The sequence below is a fragment of the Athene cunicularia genome (assembly GCF_003259725.1).
Source record: "Athene cunicularia isolate RWA chromosome 5 unlocalized genomic scaffold, athCun1 chr5_part1, whole genome shotgun sequence".
Taxonomy (NCBI): domain Eukaryota; kingdom Metazoa; phylum Chordata; class Aves; order Strigiformes; family Strigidae; genus Athene; species Athene cunicularia.
In genome coordinates, this window is record NW_020799101.1 from 39696300 (window position 1) to 39715042 (window position 18743).

Consider the following 18743-nt stretch of genomic DNA (forward strand, 5'->3'; position numbering starts at 1 on the left):
CCTTTGTGTTTGGCTAGAGGGAGGAGAAACAGCTGCCTTTTCAGTACAAGACACCAGGATTCGTAGTGGTCTCACAGGGATGCGTCCTTGTCCATGGACCAGTCACTGTCCTTCCTCCCTCATCCTGTTAAAGCACTCTCTCCTCATGTCAGAGAAACCTGAGCTTCATTTGATTGATCTCACAGAGCAGTGTGTTGCGCCATGGGTCTGACAGATCGGTCTGATGGGCCAGTTTTTAAAGAATAGATGGTCAGGAATTAAAACATGCAAAACTGAGTAGATGCAAAGTGTACATTAAGGAATCCAAGATGTACAGATCATGTTGTGTTTAAAAATTTCTTCATGTCAATTTTTTGTCCCTGATTGGATGAAACTTATTCAAATGGTTAATCTTTTATTTGTTTTTCTTTTGTTTAACAGTTTAGTATCTAGAATACTTAAATGGGAGTTAAACATTTTAACCTTAAGAAGAGGAAATAAACCAGAGCAGTTTAATTTTCCTGCTTTCCATGCACTAATACAGTGCTTTAATGCTTGCAGTGTATTCTGTGTCACACACTGGTAGAATAAAGTTTGATTCCTCTCTTTGCTGGAAACACTGAATACTATAATGTGGCTTTTAGTAACTGTATCTTGTTTTTTTAAGCTGCTTATGAAATTGAGGTGCCATTTTCAGCAGTTTAAATTTATAGGGTTTTTTTCTGTATTAGTTTATAGATCACTTATCTTGACTCCTAAGTAGTGGAAAATTCAAGCAATAAAGTCTGACCTTTTGACGCTGCACCTCTTGATCTGGTTGAGTATCTTTTTCCCATTTTTGAGAAGCTGTGCAAGTCATTACTTTTAGTAACTTATTCTTCAAACTCGTTTTCCAGTTAACAGAGGCAAATCTTTGAAAACCTTGAGGAATATTCTTGGGAGAAAGGAAAGCTTGATTTTGAGAGGAGAAGGAGCACAAGCTGGGAAACTGAAGAAGTCTAGCGTTTTTAACAAAACTGTATCTTGGTAAGAATTCAGAAATGTGTTAATTGTTACATTCAGGCATGTTTTTCTTTGGTTCTTGGGCTGCAGGGTTGAGAACAGTTCTGTGATGAAAAGCATTGCTCAAATGCTATTTCATGCTGTTGCTTTGTCTCTGAAGAAATTAATCAATTATTGAGAATTAGGTTATTTGCACTGATGAGAAGCTCCATCCGGTAATTCTTCCTTTCAAGAGAAATGTGTGCATGTTGCTTAGCCTTGCATTTGAGTGCAGGAGAAGCTTCTGAGTAGTTGGAAGGGTTGAAGGCTGGCTGAGTTTTCATGGATGAAGTTAACCAGCTCACTGATGGCGTTGGTGAGGAAAGTAATTTTTTCCAATGCAGAGCTGTCTGATGTGTAAAGAAATTCGCTGAACTTGCTTTGAGAGCTTGTAAAAGATGTGAAGTATCTTTTAATATGAGGCCATTTTTTAAATATCTGGATATTGCAAAGGGATTTGTTACTTGTGGCAGGGACATGTTACTGTGTGGAGCTCACATCAGGAAAAACTTGAAATGATCAAGGTTGGTGTTCTCCTAGTCTGTTTAAATGGGAATAATTTTATTATGTTTTTGATGCACTTCTCTCACAACTGAGGTTACACAAAAATTGTATCCCATGTTAATAGACTTGTTCCACTGACCACATCCACAGTTAGAAAGATCTTGTCTTGTAGGGTTTCTTCAGTACTTGGGAATTGTCTCCAGTCAGTAACTGCTTATTGGTTCTGAAAGGGAGGGTTCGTTCTGCTCTCTGTCACTTCCCAGATAATTCTCAGATAATGTTTGTTGCTTCTGTCATGCAGTCTCTCAGGGTATTAAGGTTTTGTGAGGGTATTAGCAACACTTACTTGATACAGTGTTCTTCAGCAGTGTAGTAAAAATGAGATTGCTTTGATGTGTGGTGTATCAGCAGGATGTGTCTTGTTGCAGCTGTTAAGTTTACTGCTGTAGTAATGCTTCAAATGCCACTCTGGATGAGCTTCTGAACAAATTAAGTATGTCTGTTTAGCTTCACGGTGTTGAGGTATTTGAAAAAAATAAAGGGGGGTGATAAATAGAGCATGCTTCTTTTCAGCATCAAACTGGTGACTTTTTAGAACATATCTGTATTGTTATTTTAAATAGTGTTATGTTATTTACTGTCTTGAAATAATGAATTATTTTCCTATCTCTCCATTTGTCAGCATCCTGAGTTAAATAGATCCAGAATGGGCATTGTCAACTGACTGAAATTGTGTTAGATGAGGAATGACTGTGCTACTCCTTGAGTTTCACTGAATGCCCTGCCTTTATACGTGACACTTCGATTTTCCATTTCTGGTAGTCAATAAAATCAAAATATAATTCCCTAAGTTGAATCAGCCTAAACCAAAGTGACATGTCATGCTCTGAGAGCTGAAGGAGGGGAATTGATACTGGATCATGATCCTTTTTCTGCATGAAGCTTATCTGTTGTTTTGTCAAGCTCTAGAGATTATTGTGACTTGGGTGAAATGATAGTTCTGCAGTTTTGAGCAAGATGGTGTTTCCAATGGGGAAACCTGTTGAACAGTTCATCTGGATGGAGAAAAATTGTGAAAGAATCACAAGACAGATCAGCATAAATAAAGTATTTATTGGTCTTGTAGAAGTGTATTAGCTAACCCAGTCAGTTCTTGTCTTGACTAGGCAAGAACCAAGATATCAATGCTGAAGCTGAGAGGCAAGCTGTGAGCCTCCCACAGTAAAGCAGATGTATGCAGGAAAGAAGTTCCATTATTGACTGTCTGGTGCTGGTTGTCATTTATTTATAGATATACATACATATAATCATATTTTTCATGTGTTAGCTCCTGCGGATGAAATTACACGTTATTGTCGAACCAGTCTAACAGCTGGCTGCTGTTTATAAGTGGATGATGATGTCCTCTGCCTGTGCCTTTTCTAGTGCCCATTGATCTCTGAGCTGCGCTGATTCAACTCGCTAACTTGACAGAGAATGATTGTAAGGAGGGAGTTGTTTATATTGCTTTTTTGCTGAGATAGGTTTGTAACTCTTGCTAGCTCATGCTATTCTGTGCGACTTCACCCTGAATGTCTAGCTGAGATAGTAGTCATAACCAAATCCCTTCTATTTCCGTAGCCTGGGTGCTTAGCTGATAGGTATTTCTGCCTGTTGTCAGCCTGGGGAGGAAGCAAGAGGAACATTTTATCTGAAAGGCTGCTTTGAGGTGATGTTGCACTCTCTTCTCTGTTGATTAGAAGGAAATTTGGTCTAGATGCTAAATTCAGGCTGAATGTTTCTCCCGGTTGCCCATATTGTTCTTATGTATTTCATTAGTTTTGAGCCTAGGATACCTCAGTCGTGTGGCAGTGCTGCTGTATGTATCTCCAAAGACTGGGCTAACCTGCCCTTGATGAGTCAATTTTCCTTGACCTCCCTCTGCAATCAGGGAGCAACTGTGCTTGGGCTGGCTTGTTAGGATTGGTAGGTAATACATCAATTCTGTTGTGAGGACCTGCATTGACATGTAATGGCTCCCTGAAATGGTTTTTTTCCTGGAGTAAAGGTTTGGACAGAATTGATTTATGGTCTGAATCAGGACCACGGCCTGCCATACAAGTAGTATGATATTGCTCATACTTGGTGTTGACATATAATGTGCTTTTATATTCTTTGAAAGAGGTAAAAGTCGGAATCTTGATCTTAAGAGTAGCAATAACTATATTCTTATTTATTACCTGTATTATTACTATTCTAGTTCCTAGTATTAATAAAAAAAGTACACAGATTTCACCCATATCATTGTATGTTTCATGTTTCTCAGTAGAAATCTCATAACCCTGCTTGCCATATGATTGTATATCCACCATGTTCTCTTACAGAGTAAAAATAAATTTTTGTTTAATAATTTCAAAATGAAGAAGTATCTCATCACAATTTAAAATTGAATATCCTTAAAGCAAATGTCCTGGTTTTGTCTGTGATAGCGCTAATTTTTCTTCTTAGTAGCTAGAATAGTGCTGTGTTTTGGAGTCAGTATGGGATTTGATATGAGAAGAATGTTGATAATACACTGATGTTTTCAGTTGTTGCTAAGAAGTCAAGGACTTTCCAACTCACCGTGCCCTGCCTGCCTGCAGGTGTACAAGAAGCTGTGGGGGAGTGTAGCAAGAGCAACAGACCCAAATTGGCCAGTGAAATATTCCATATCATATAGTGTCATGCTCAGTATATAAATTAGGGTTGGCTGGGAAGCAAGGAGCTCTTGTTTCCAGGATTGCTCTTCCAGGATCTTCTCTTCTCTGGGATTGCAAGCAGGGAACGGGCTGGGTATCAGCTGGCAGGTGATGAGCAGTCGCATTGTGCATTACCCATTGGTATTTTCTGTTGTTATTACGTCTATTTTATTTCAATTATTAAATTGTTTTTGTGTCAACCCGTGAGTGTCCCTACCTTTACCCCTCCAGTTTCTCCCCCATTCCCTGGATAGGGGTGGGGAGTGAGTGAGTGGTTGTGTGGCTGCTGGCTGGGTTTAAACCACGACAGCAAATTTAATGACTGTTGGTGTATTAAAAAAAACCCACAACCAAACACAAAACCAAAACCAAACCAAAAACCTCAAACAAACTTATAGTTTGTGTTGATAGAATTGCCTTTCTTATCAGTAAATTCAAGAACCTACAGAATACTGTTATTATTTTTGGGTTATTACACTTTTTTGCTATTATGGTGTTGTGTTACTGTTTCTGTATCTGTAAAACTAAATCTGAAATAAAACTTCTAGTTTTAGACATTTTATTTGTATAGATAAAGTGTTTAAACATTCAAAATATACAAATATTGCAGGTTATAGGTCAAACATACAGCCAGGATTATTTTAAAGCTCAAGCTTTAATTCTGAGACATTTGGTATTGAATGTCTTTTGTTTACACATAGCCAGTATTTCTTAAAGCAAGTGATACCAATAGGTAATACTTTTTAAGTAAGGATGAAATGAAAGACTAATTGTTTTTGGGAAACTTTGCTGTTGTGTCCTTACGAATAGTTTTGTGTTTGTTTGGCAGATAGTTAAAAATCTGAGTTTTCACTGTTAGCTCTTCTGATGTGTAAGAAATTAATGTAACTTTTGAAAATCTCTTGATCCCTGTGTTTGTAAGACATAAACTTACTGAATCTTATGCCTCCTCATTCTGCCATGCTTTAGTTTTTCAACTGATCCCTGTACTGTTGAAAAGTACTTTTGTGGATTTAGGACAGTCTCAGCATACTAAATTTGCCTGAGATAATTGTATTTTCATAATGAAATATACTTGTGTAGTTAATTTTCAAACATAAAAAACTCATCACTTAGCCTGACTGCTTTAAGACGAAGGGAACTGTTGTGGTTATTCAGGCTAACTTTGTGCAGAACACCAGCTTCCTAGGACTTCTCTTGATTATGCGTACTAACAGTAGTTGAATAATTGCATATAATATAGAAAATCATTCTGCTGTCTTTTTTAAGAATTGAAGAACTGAAATTCATCAAGTATTTTAATAGTAGAATATCTTTACTGACTAAAGACCTTGGAGATATTTTTATGTTTGTAAGTAATCTAAAGGTTCAAAATTTTACTCGTATGATTTTGTATGTCAGAATGAAGATCTCTTGCAATTTTTGAGCCTAAACCTATTTTTATTAGCTAATCTGTAGGAATTGAGCTTCACAATTCTGACACTTGATACATATTCTCCAGTATTTTAATAATTTGGTTTTCTGCATCTTTTTGTTTTAAAAAAATCTTTTTTTGAAATGTGAACACCAGAACTGGATATAATATTCTAGCCACAATCCTACAATGAGCGGATAAAGAGGTATTACGATTTCCCTTAGTATTTATATGCCTACTCATCCGTAGTTGTCATAACCTTAACACTGCAGCAGATGCATTTATGAAAAGTGACTGATTATCTGTATTGTGTTAGGTGATGTTTCCATTTATTCTTTGCTCTTTGATGCATAATGTCTTCTTTCGTCTGAGTTGAAATGTGTCGTTTGATTGCAGTGCATTAAACAGTTCATGCAGTTTGTTCTATACCACTTCCCGATCTCAGTATCAACTACAAACTTTATAATTTTTTTTTTTCTGGTAAAAAATGCCTCAGTGTAAAAGCAGGAATTGATTCTTATGGGACCAATTAGAGAAATATTAGTTCAGTTAACTCAGTTATATTTTGGGACCTATCATTTAATGTGTGATCTATTGATTTTCTGCCATTTTAGTTTCTTAAAAACAGACTGTGCTGTGTGGTACAAACTTAGATTTCTTACAGAAGTATAAATGCCATAATAACTATTATCTTTATATGTCAAACTTGTAATGTCATCGTAAAATATTAATTTAGACGAGAATGGGAACCTAGCTGAATAGCAGTAATTGTCTTCCTTTAATTCTTAAGTCCTCTATTTTGTCTGGAATTGATACCAAGCTGATGGCCCGTAATTACCAAAGTAATTTATTTATCCTTTCCAAACATTAACATAATGGTCATCTGGAGCTTTTGATGTTTCAGGAATCTGTTGGAATCTGCAATGATAAATCAGAAGTCTCCTTGAAAATTCCTATTAAATAAAAATTATTCAGATGTGTTCTTTTCAACCTGTCTAGCTTAGTAGCATCTGACTCATACTTATCGTGGGAATAGAAGATACATCATTGCGATATGTCTCCCTGACCTTTTTGAGGGACTGATCCTTCATTGCTGTGCTCGGGATGCCCACCTGGCTTCTCCCGCCTCTCTTTCTGGGCTGGGGGGCACAGGCCGGGGAGCAAGGCTGCGGGGTGCTGCCAGCCATGCTGGCGTGACCCGGGTGCTGCCTGCCAGCGCTTGCCAGCCTCAGCGCCCTGACCTGGAGAGCCAACCAGCCAGAGTGCCTGTGTTTGAGAGCTGCCCAGGCAAGGAGTTAATTGCTTTGCTACTAAAAGAAGGTTAACACTGACTGTAGCATCTCATTTTCACATACCATTATATCCCGGGACTTGCACAGAAAACCTTTATGTATTTGCTACCTATACCGTAAGAAAACTGTACTGTGAAAGTTTTCCCAGAACCACAGCTCCTGGCTTTTTAACAGCCCTAGTTACGCTAAACTCATCACAAGCAGGTTCCTTGTCATCCAGATTAGACCGAATGTATCTGTAACATCCTCAAGCAACAGAGAGAAACTTTTCCAATGCACTTCTGTAAAGTTTCACTATAAAGTGAAATTTAAGTGATCACTGTGCATCTTGGTGAACTTTCAGGAAGTGTATAAAGGGCAAAACCAATCTGCCTGTAGCTTAACAGTTATCACAAAGCGCCTGTTTTGTCATCTCAGCTCTGGACTCAAGAGAACCCTATAAAACAGCCTCCAAAGATGAACTTGGAAAATAACATCTATAAACAGCTTCCAGCTTGTTACAGATAGTAATTTCATTTTTTCCTCTACATCTCAATAATTCCTGTGTTCTGTCTTCTTCCCCATATCACTTTTTTCTCATATGTATTTTAAAGATGATTAGTGATAACACCATTTAAAATTATTAGTAAAGCCCTTTATTTTAGTAATTCACTTATTTATAAATACCTTAGCCTGTTTAGTAAACATTATTAATTTGGATCTATATGTAGCTACATTGCCAAATGTTCTGACATTATAGTTAAAGACATGAATCCTTATTGATACAGTTACAAGGTTCTGTATTCCCATAAAATATTTACTAGTGTATATGTAATGTACACAATATATATGTATATAATGTAAACATATATGCATATATATAATGTAAAACCATATATGTGATATGTGTTTATATATGAAAAAGTATGTTATGTAATATTCTTTTATTGCAAAGTACATTAGCATACCAGTATTATAAAGAATACTACATTCCTGATTCCCTGCATTAATTTTTCTTTTGATGCAGATATACCTCAGAGTCTTGATGCAGAGTAGAAGCTCCTGAGCTTTGGTGGCCTCATTAGCAATTATGAGGAAGTAGTAATAAGAACTGGGAGAGAAGCAAGACAAAGGAGTGCCACTGCCCTAGAAGGTGTTTCGAACATCTGGTGTCTTCCTCCTTCTCCCCTTTTCCCATCTAATTTCTTTTCCTCAGGCTTTTCCCGGTGAGCAGTTGGGATGCCTTTTTGCTGTGAGGACTCCATGGCTCTCAGGCAACAGCCTGAATTTCTTGAGATGACTGCTGTTCTGTGCAGTGCAAAGCAATGCTGCATAGGTTAGAGCAAAGAATCAGAATTAATAAATAAGGGAACCTGAGGGAGGCAGCTGTAGATGTATTAAAACAAGGCAAACAATAGAAGATTAGTTTATTTTTATTTTTTTAGGATTTGTGTGTTTGAATTGGATTGTATAGTCTCTGAATATGGTGATGGAAAATGATTTCTACGAATTGATTTTAAATCCATATCATGTTTTAATAAGTGTGCTTCATTTCTTATGTATTACCATATGCATGGCAATTTTATTTCACAGACACAAAATGTAATCTCTAGTTAGTTGATTGAACTACATTCCTTTTTTGAGAGTATGACTATTGCTGTATCAGTAGGTGTTTTTTTTCCTTAAAAGTAAGATGTAAACCTCTCGCTTTTTTGATTTCTCAGCTTTAAAATTTTTACTGAACAATTATTATTAGTTCATGAACTCTTATTACTCGCTACTGGACTGAAGCAAATTAAAAACACTTCTTGCACTTCAATACTGAAGCCCTCAACTATTAAGTGAAACTTCTGAAAATGCACCCGAAATGTGAATCTCTTCTTGTGTTGTTTCCATCACCAGCTATCTGAGCTCAGTAAGCCTTCCAGGGACAGGTTGTCCTTTTGTCAGGCTTGACAACTGTTAATGACCAACAAATGGATTAAAAAAGCATACTTCTACCCTGATTTTTTCCCTACACTGTAGGGTCTTGTAGGGTTTTAAATATTTAATAATGTGGTAAAAGCCTAGTCCTCTTGGGGAAAGAAGTTTTATGTCAGCAAAAGTGTGTGATCGCTTCCCTAGCAAACGCTGTAGAAGTCTTTGTATCATTCTTTCTTGTATGCAGGTAGTGCTAGACCAAAAATAGATGTGTATGTGCTGAAAGTAATTAGGAAAGCAAAAAGTCTTAATCCAGCGGTAAGAATTGAACAAAAAATCATGCATGGTATTACGTGTAATAGGGATTTCCCTCTCTAATGTGTTTTCTGTGGGAAAGGTATCAAAGATTAGAATTTATCTAAAATTCAAAGATACTTTATGAAGCTATGTGGAAGAATATCTGACCACAAACATTTAGGAATGTGAAAAGAAGGTTAAGGTGGCAACAGCATTATAGGAGTTCTTGTCCACGTTTTCATTAGTTTTACATTATAAGTTATTTGTGAAAGGACAGTCGTAGGTCTTCCCAGTTGTTTTACAGCAATTGTTTATGGCTGTTCATGAGAAAGGGTTGGTGGTTTTGTGTGTGGTTTTTTTTTTTTTTTTTTTTTTTTTTTGGGGGGGGGGGGGCTAAATTAAACACAGTGTTGAAGTTCTGTTAAGTAACCTAAAGTAGATATGAAAATCACAGTTGTTGTGGCTGTTTACACCCTTGCTTCTCTTGATGCTCAGACCTTTAGCAGCCTAAAATTTTTTTCCTGTCATCTGTAGAAAAATCACTCATATGCTTTGCTGCTGCCAGAGGTAACAAACAATTTTTAAATGAAAGTTTTCTTTGTATTCAAACTCTAGCATTGCAGCACCTGACCATCAGTGAGTTCACATGCTTTCTATGAATTTTCATTGTTAAAAACCTGACCCTGGATGCCTGCACCAGATTCATTAAGAGAAAAATAGCCTTGAGGTTAGATGTGTATTAATGTGTTGGTTCGTGGCATCTAAGGTGTAGAATTATTTGAGTGTGATTATTAGGAGCATTTCCTAGTCATTTCTGAAGCCAGATACAGGCACTAAAACCCATCCCTTGTCTAATCAATATCTTTTATCAATCAGCTATAGTATGTTTTTTTTATCATTTTGAAGTTGTGTAACCAAGAGATGTGGTAACACAGTAACAGCAGAGGCAATGGGATTGTCTTTTTAGGGTTGACATGGATGCACTTGGCATGAGTTCTTTGGCATCTGTAGGATAATGTAATGCAAAAATTTTTAGTGATGTATGAGCTCATGGGTAAGGCAGATTTGCTATTTTCACCTGACCAATGTTTAGAAATCATCCATGGTCCTTACAGGTTTGTCTGCCCATGATCACCACTATTGAATCATGCCATCATTTAAAGTTCTACTAGCTCAGTTCTGTGCATGCATAAGGCTCCCTATTGACTGCGGAGTGTTTAGACTTACGGAGAAAAATTATTGGGTGGGTGAGAAGTAGGTGAGGCATTTAAAAAAAGACAAAAAAAGGAAAAAAAACCCAACCACCACGATTGTGATGTGATTTAATGGAGGACTAAGCCTGTATGATTTTAGTGTATTTTTGAATTAAAATTCTTTTGCGGATTCAACAAGTTTTTCTTGTTGTCAAGAGAGTTCTAAATAATTAAATCACCAGTATTTTGTCATAACTTCTGTCTCTGTGCCAAAAAAAAAAATATTATTAGAGTGCATTGCATAAAGTAAGGGTTTTAGCTAGGCAGGATAGGAGGAAAAATAAATTATTGACAGTAGTAACATCCAGCTAAGCTAACGTGATCTGTGCTTTACTTTACATATATGTTGTAGGTGCTTTAAACTAGCACTGCCACCTCGAAAGCAATTCTACCCATTCACCTTTTCTCCTGGTAGAATGATTTTTATTGCCATTTAGTGATTTAGATCAGGGAACTGAGCTATCTTAAAATTAAACTTTTTTGAAAGGGTTATTTTGAAATATATTCCTTAGTCCACTTCATTGTGTAGTCTGGAGTGTTAAGGACAAGTTTTTGATGTGCTGAATGAATTTACTCAGGGAAGTGCACTACTGGATCTGTTAGGAATAAAGAACTGGTCAAACATGTGAAGGCTGTTGGCAGCCTTGGCTGCAGTGATTGTGAGACACTGGGTGAAGACCAAAGGGAAGTGAAGAGGGTGAGAAGCAGAATAAGGACATTAGACTTGAGAAGAGCAGACTTGGGTTTATTCAGACAATGAATGGGTGAGATCCTGTGGCAGACTGCTCTGAAGTTTACAAGAGCTGAGGATTTTTTTCTACAATTCTATTGGTATAATAGAATTAGCAAAAAGTCATGTGCTTCTATGAACTCTTAGTAAGATCAGTCTGTTTTGTAAAATGAATCTCCAGTTTTAGAAAAGTTTTAAAAAAATACACGTCTGCTGCCAAAATTTGAATCAGAATCTCTCTGTCATGTGGTATAAATTGCAAGTGCAACATAAATAGGAAAAATTTAAAAAGTACTTTCTAAACCAATTCTGATTTTTTTTATTAATTGAAATAGCTGTTGTAATTCAAGTAGCAGTACTTAGCTGTGATATCATTTAAGTATGATTATATGATATTACATAATTCTGAAAGTCTTCTACTGTATTAGCATATACTGTGAATAGCCTAACTTTTTTTCTATAGCAACAGGTTTAATTAAAACTGTACACTGTTACCACACAGGATTTTAGGAGTATTATAAGAAACTATTTGATATTTATGTAAGAATGCAAATGTGGTCATAAACATTAAAATACAATGAACATTAATGAATTGTCACCAAAACTGAGATGTATTTAATAGCCTATGAATGGTTTGATCTCTGCTATAGTTAAAATGGTTTCAAATCCCACATTACACTGACAGCTCCAAGCCGTGTTTCCTTACATCTTTTGTATGTAAGTTAACATTTTGTAAAAGATACATGGAAACTATTTTTAAAAAGGATTTTATTCTGTATTTTAAAAAATACATATTGTAATAGATTTTGATGCTTCAGCAGCGGACTATGTTTCTAATTTTACTGGTTGACCAGATCACAGACTTGCTCTGTGTAGTGATACCAAATTAAAAAAAGGAGTGTTCTACTTCAATCATAAGTGGAAAAAAGATGAGCTAATATGGAAGATCATTGAAAGCAGCAGGCCTGTACTATAGCTGCAAGTTATTAAATCAACATAATTTCATTGCTTTTCACAGAGCGGCTTGATGTATCTTTATTAGAGGTAGAATTCAAGCTTATAATATTAGTGATTAGTATTAATTTTTAATGTGCACGTGAAAATCTGCATTTGAATGAGAAGCCTGTTGCTGGAGGGTTTAGGAGATATGCCAATTGATGGGAAGAGTATTACAAATAGAGACACTGAGACTAGATACTAAACCCAGCATAAACGGGATAGCAAGTGAAAAATAGAATTTGAAATAATGAAACAAATTATACTTGGAGATCCTGAGTGTTTCTTGCATACAAGGTTTTATTTTTTATTTTTTCCAACATAGCAACCTCACTGAAGTGACAGAAAAAGTTTACTGGAGTTGGAATGCTTTGCTTTCTGTCATCATTCCCACAACAGTTAGTTAGTCAACAGTTTTAGGGTTGGAACTTCTTTTAAATAACTGACAAAAGATTATGCACAAGAATTTAATTCAAATCACAGCTCATCAGTTCAGATAATTTGAATTTATGATGTTACAGGGAGTAGAATTAGTCTGTCTCCTCTCCATCTTCCCAAAATATGATGTATGAATGTAAAATTCTGGAGCAGACTAAAGGTCTGTATTCAACAGTGGTCGTAAGTGGATGCTTAAGGATAAGTACAAGAAAATACACAGGATTATTTCCTCTAGTACTTTTCCGTTTTCTATTAAGGAACTTCCTGATCTGAATATACTTAATATGTATTTTCAGTAACCCATAGTAGTTTTCTTTTCCATGTACTTGTCCAGTGTTTTCCCGAACCATTGTAAACCTTTATAATTCACAGTATCCATTGGCAAGAAGTTGCACAGTTTAGCTAATATTTATGAAGAACTTTTTTTCTCATGTTTGTTCTGATTCTGAGCCTGGCTTCTGCTGACCTCTCTTGATATTTTTTAGTTACTTTATTGAATGAGTTGATGAATAGTTCATTCCTGGCCAACCTCTCCATGCCCCTAATGATTCTGTAGACCTCTGTCTGATACCTCTCTCTACTTCCCCATCATCTCTCAAAGAAATTCTGATTCATTACAGCATGTGGAAATTAGTGTGTATCTCACGTTATTTTTTTTTTTTTTTTTTTTTTTTGAGATAGGAAAGACTAGAATTGCATACAGTACTCAAGGTATCGGTGAACCATGGACATATACATGATCTTCATGTTGTCATCTGCTTTGTGTGAATTCCTAACATTTGATAATTTTTTTTGGCTGCAGCATTGAGTTGCCATCTTTTGTAACTGTATATCATGATACCAAGATCTTATTCTTGATTGCTAATAGTTTCTCATATATTTAATGAGAAGTTAGAATTATTTTTCTGATGTACATAATCTTATGTTTACCTACACAAAACCTTACCTACCATTTTATTGCCCGTTTTTTCAGTACCATAGTCAGCTAGCAGTTCCTCAGCGTTGTCCCTCATCTTTCTTTATTTCTGTTTTTTAAAAAGCAAGTCACATATTATTGTCAGCCAACTTCTGTTACCTTAGTTCTCACCCTGTTTTTCTTAAACTGCACAGATCATATCCTGCTCCTTGCAGAACTCTACTTGTAGCCTCTTTCCACTTTGTGAAAAGGTTGTTTAGTCCTCTGTTTCCTGCCTTTTGGCCAGGTATTTTTTTGTGTATCAGACTTGTCCTCTTATGCCATGTCTGTTTAGTTTCTTTAAAAAGATTTTCAGATACCTTTTAGGAATTCAAATAGACTTTATTTGGAACATTCTTACCCACATGACTGTCTCTTTTAAGAACTCCCAAGATTTGGATCTTCTCAACTATATCACTTTTATTCAAGCATCCAGTAATTCTGTTTATCATTACATTTTTTGCTAATTTGTTGGGTATAAATATTGAATTTCCAAGCCTGAAGCTTATTGGATGTCTATGAAACCCTTTTTAAAAATTGGCAATATATTTACCACACTCCAATCCTTATGTGCCAGTGCAGGTATAAATGAGAGGTTACGTCTTTAATTTTTAAGTTTCTTTTAGACCTAGCTAAATATCTTGTGACTCTGACAGTACTTTTAATTAAGTTTTACTTATTCCCTATTCCTTTCTTCAGTCACTTCAATTTAAGGCAATTTTTCTGATGTGTTTTGAAAAGAAGTCTTTCTGGATATTTTACATTTTCTTTCACTGTCAACACAGATGTAAAAAATCATTAAGCTAATCTCCTGCAGTCTTACCTTCTTTGAATACGCCTCTTATACCCTGAGCATTTACTGGTCTTACATATCCTCTGGCAAGCTTTCTATTCCCATTGTCTGGAGAAAGATTTATTATTAGTTATAATGTATTTTATTTTTCTTCTTATTTTGCTTTGTTCCTATTGTGCTTTTGCACTTGCTGTAATTTACCATTTCTTTTATTATTTGCTTTTTTCTACATTGAAATTCTCTTAACCTCCTGTTGATTCATGTTGGCTTGCTTTTTTTTTTTTGCCTTTTTCAGGTCTTTCTTAGTTCATACTTAATTGATATTTTACACTTTGCTTCCCACTTGGTCTACGACAGAGAGACTACTTGGTTTACAAGATCAAAATAAAGTAGAAACGGGAGATACGATCAGGCAGTATCTCTAAAAAATGTGACTATGAATTATGTCACATGCTGAGTAATGATCTTTTGAAGAAGGATTGTGTTTAGATAGCCAAGGAGTCCATTCCAAATTTGAAAGAAAAGCCATTAATGATCCAGATGGAAGATCATGAGTCAGGCTTTCTATATGTGAATAATTTGTGCAAAAGTATTTTTTTTTAATGGAACCTGAATTAAAAATATAAATATTGAAGTTCATTGGCCTAAAAAGTATAGCTCTCTGTGCTGTAGTGTATATTTGCAGATGTTCTAGGAAAGATGCAAATACTGAAGTTACAAGGTCTGGTGATACAGGGATATTAAAATTAGTGATGATGAAGACAAACAGGGAAGAGCTGGAGAAAGACCGTGCAACTCTGAGGTAGTGATAAATGAAAATTATCATAAAGCAATTAATGTAGGGAAAAATAATTTAAAATTTTACACAGTGATGAGCTTACTTCTCTGGAATGGGGTCTTGCAGGTTCTCTGGAAGTAGCAGATCAGTGCCTAATAACAATGCTGGTCTCCACATCTCAGAGGGGATGTAGAGAACCGGAAAAATCACACAGCTGGTGATCAGAATCAGTGAAAGACTAGATAGGTGAAAGGGTAAATGAGGGGGCATATGGTAGCACTGTATTCCCTGTGTAGGACTGAGAGGTAAACAGAGAGCAATTGTAAATTCTACTTTCCAGTACAAGGGTTAGTGAACCTCAAATGTATTTAGCAGAAGACAAATCGGAAACAAAGATGTGCTTCTTCCCACAGTATGGAATTAAGTTACAATCTATTTGCAGTACAATGATAACGGACGCTAAAAGCTTTCATGGGTTCAGAAAAGATCTGGTGAACTCAGGAGATGAAAAATCTTAAATATAATCTTTGGCTGAGAAAGTGGTTTGTGTCCCAGCTTGCTTTATCCTCAAAAAGTATTCTGGGAAAGTGTGATGATATGCTTTCTGTGTCCTTGTATTCTTCCTTAGACGTCTGCTGCTGGCAATAGTCAGAGACAGGAGATTGGGCTAGGTGGATCTTTGATGTAATGCAGCCTGTTTGCTCTTGTGATAAGCTGTCCATGCTAACTACTTTTCCACTGTCTAACCTAATTTTTTTTCTGCTGCAAATTAAGTTGATATTTTTGGATTTTTCCCAACTTTAAATGCCTTTGCCAAAGTTTCATTTCAAGTTTTTTAATACCTATCTCCCATTTCAGACTTTGAAGGACCTCCAATTAGGAGCTTAACTTTCAGTCACTGTTGCTTGAAGCTGCCTTCAACTACAGCTACAAAGCAAGTGCATGCTCTGGCCAAGTCATGTTGTTGACTCTAACCCTGTACCACGAAAGTTCCCAGCATGAATGTTTTTTGCGGGCAGATAGGTCAGGATTGTGCTTCTAGATTCAGCGTTGCCTGAGCCAGTGTGATCATTGTGGATTATCCCGTGAACCAGAGACTCCATGGTACTGTAGAGAGCCCCTCTGAAGCCAGCTCAAGCTGAAGATAAAATAATAGCTTATGCTGTTCTGCTGGCAATAGATGGTTGTATGTTTATCTGCCTTAGTGCCACCCACCTTTAGCACCAAGCCGTTTCCCACCTCTCATGTCATTTGGCAGTTCATAAGGACCCGCTTAACATGACTGTCTCCTACCCACTGGTGCTGGGGATGTTGACATCAGGGCTGAGCTGTTTTTGACATGTGGGTCAGCACAGGGTCTCTGTGGTTTTCATCTTCTCTTTGTGCCTGACTTATCTAGTGCTGTGACCCACTGCTGGGAACTACAATCCTTGAATATACTGAGGTGTCTCCTGCAGAAGCTGTAGTGTGATGGTGCGTCTTTCCTCCTTAACTCTTTCAGGGATTGCTGCACTGTGTGACAGGATGGCTGTGTATTCCCCTCATCAAGGAGGCCAAAGCCTGTCAGAATTTAGTAGACTGCACTGCGTGGGCTCACTCAAATTCCATCTTCCTGTGGCCTAGGCTCTTTTGGAGTCATCTTGCTTGCTATAGCAGTTACTGACCTCATTTCACACATTGGCAAAAGGAAGAGCTACTGTTTTCAGGTATTTAAGGAGATGGAATACCTATGTGTGCACAACCAGTGCCCTCCCTTTATCACAATACTACTGCAGAGTTAGAGTTATGTGCCCTTAAGATAAGGATGCTGAGAAATGAGACATTAGAGATTAAAAAAACCCTAACCTTATTCCTCAGTTTTTCTCTTGTTCTGCTTAGCAAACTGTCAGGCCTTATGGTTTGTGATGGTTTTGTGATGTGCTTTATCAACTGACGTATCAAGGGAATTCTCAGCTTTTGTTAGTAAGGTCCAGATTGCTTCATACATGGTGCTGCAGCCTGGGCACAATACACTGAGTATAGTCTTGTGGTCTGCCAGCTGGGCTGCTTGTCTGCTGCTGGCAGCCCTGTTGATCATTTTGAACACTGTGAGCACAGACAGTATTTTGGTGTTCGCATGTTGTCTATCTGATCCTCTCACCAAAGTTCCTCTGCCCATTTATTTTTTTGTATTTTACAAAAAGTTAAGTGTTATTCCCATTTATATTTACACTTTACCCTGGACTTTACTTGATTGGATTAAACATTCAGAAGTTAATAGCAGTAAGTTGTATATACACCCTTACATCATTCCTGCACAGTCCTTAGCAGCAGCTTTTTTCTATAAATCGCTATATATCTACTGCCAAAAGTTTCATATGCTTTGGAAGAAATTCTTCAGAGCAGTGTATTGTTTGCCTTTCGTAGTTGTGTGTTGTATGCCTGAGTTGGGTGTTGTATGTTCTTCCTGACTGAGAAAACTGATTTATGAAATAATAAGAGTAGATAGTACTAGTGGAAAGGGCAATAGTTTGGAGTGTCTTAAAGGATCAATTTATGTTACTCCTTGGTATATAAAGCTAGTGACATTGATGGTAATCTATTCATATTCTAAGTGTATCCTAAGGAGGTAACTGACTATTTTAACATTCCAAAAAGCTGGAAACAAAGGTTTTTATTTTGCTCGTAAATCCAGGCTATAATTAGTTCGATATCATATTACTATGTTGCTGTTTAAAATATCTTAATTGTTTGACTTCAAACGGTCTTTGTATCAGTGTTCAAAATCACACTTTACTGTCACTTAAATCTTCTGCAATGAGAATTTTAGAAGTATCTTCGAAAGTAATAATTTGTTGTATAATTTAGGTAATTGCAGAACTGACTTTCCATTTGGGTGTTTAAAAATATTTTTCACTTCATGTGACTGATCAGAGAAATAGTTTCTTGGAAGAAGACTTTTATGACAGGTGAAACAAATAATAGCAAACCCCCCTGCTTCTAGTTACATTTAGATTTATTTTAAAAATTTGTTTATTTATTTATTTAATACAAATGCCGCTTTTAAGGTTTTCAAATTAATTCTGGAGTAATTCATAAGGTTTTACAAGCCTCTTTTTGATCTGGAACTTACTCTGAGTTGTAAAAAAAAAAAAAAGGTGAATAATACAGTGTTACTTGGAATGTAGTTAACCTCTCCAAAGGGTTAGGTTTCCACATTAGTATTAAAGGCTCTGTACCTGATGTTGCAGTTCAACTGGTTTGAGTTGGAAGCACCACAGTAGTCCAGCCTTTCCCTGTCCCGCACAGCTAACTTCCATTCTTTCTCTTGTTCTGACAGAAGTCTTTGTGTAATTGTTTGACAGATCAAATTAGGAAATTAACTCAGTCGAAAAATATCATGGCAAAAGTATCATGGATTAAATAGGTTTGTTTTATGACTCATTCTAATTCCCCCTGACCAAAAATTTCTGATTTTCTATAGGTAATAGATTACATGCTGTGGTTCTCATAGGAGCCGCAACCCTGTGGTGTCTCCCTCTCACGCACGTACCCGGGTGCTTCCCTTTAAGGCAAGGTATTGAGTACCTTTTATCTCAGTTGGTCTAATCAAGAAATGTAATGAAGCTTACTTCAGTGCAATTGCTTTCAAGCTCAATTTAGTTTTAAAGTTGCTCA

General features: G+C 36.5%; 1 protein-coding gene across 3 annotated transcripts in view; it reads left to right on the plus strand.

Annotated features, from left to right (window-relative positions):
* The first annotated feature begins 875 nt into the window (after positions 1 to 875).
* Positions 876 to 18743, plus strand: part of TTBK2 (tau tubulin kinase 2) — a 103664-nt gene continuing 85796 nt past the window's right edge. For 2 of the 3 annotated variants that reach the window (XM_026849265.1, XM_026849267.1), the window contains exon 1: positions 876 to 1005. The gene's annotated coding sequence lies outside the window, so the exon portion shown is untranslated. Of the gene's footprint in view, positions 1006 to 16644; positions 16793 to 18743 lie in introns of those variants that run through there. The other variant, XM_026849266.1, reaches the window with a different exon arrangement.